Source organism: Chrysochloris asiatica, unplaced genomic scaffold (assembly GCF_000296735.1).
Source record: "Chrysochloris asiatica unplaced genomic scaffold, ChrAsi1.0 scaffold00080, whole genome shotgun sequence".
Classification (NCBI taxonomy): domain Eukaryota; kingdom Metazoa; phylum Chordata; class Mammalia; order Afrosoricida; family Chrysochloridae; genus Chrysochloris; species Chrysochloris asiatica.
The window spans coordinates 9,169,389-9,170,307 of NW_006408598.1; positions in this window are offsets into that span (position 1 = coordinate 9,169,389).

Below are 919 nucleotides of genomic sequence, written 5' to 3' on the forward strand. Positions count from 1 at the left end.
TGTTCCGCGGGAGAAAGATGAGGCTTTCTGCTCCCGTAAAGATTTACAGCCTTGGAAACCCTGTGCAGGGTCACTGTGAGTTGGAACCGACTCCACGGCACATAACATAACATAACATAACATACATACATAGTTGGAACCGACTCCACAGCACGTAACATAACATAACATACATACATAGTTGGAACCGACTCCACAGCACATAACATAACATAACATAACATAACATAGCATACATACATAGTTGGAACCGACTCCACGGCACATAACATAACATACATACATACATACATACATACATACATCCACTATGCGCACTGCTGCAGATGAGAATGAGACTTCTTGGCTGTCTCACTGTCCAGTTATGATCCCTTGGTCTTGAAACTTGATGTTTGATTGAACTGAGTAGTTTGTGTCTAAAGGTCCCCATTTCCAGTATACATACCATAGTCAACAGCAGACCTTGCTGGAAAGCATTAAGATTTCCTAGAGTTCTGTCATTTATTGTTATTAAGTGCCATTGCATTGGTTCTGTCTAGGCTTTTGGAGGAATGGCTGGTGGGTTTGAACTACTGACCCTGCGGTCTAGTGCATTATCCTGCAGCAACACACTCTTTCATTTGGTGTGAACCACGAGGTCAGCGGTTCAAATCCTCTAGCCACACCTTAGAGACTCTAGACAGGGTTTCTATGAATCAGAACCGACACAACGGTACTTAGCAACCACTGAAGCATCATGGGATGCAACTCCAGCCAACCCAGTTGCTCTTGAGTTGATTCTAATTCATGGCAATTCCATGCTTGTCAAAGTAGAACTCTTCTCCACAGGGTTTGCTGGCACTGAATTTATTATTTTTTAAAATAGACTGCCAGACCTTTAACGAACCAAGAATTGCATGATTATTGTCTTGGATATGTT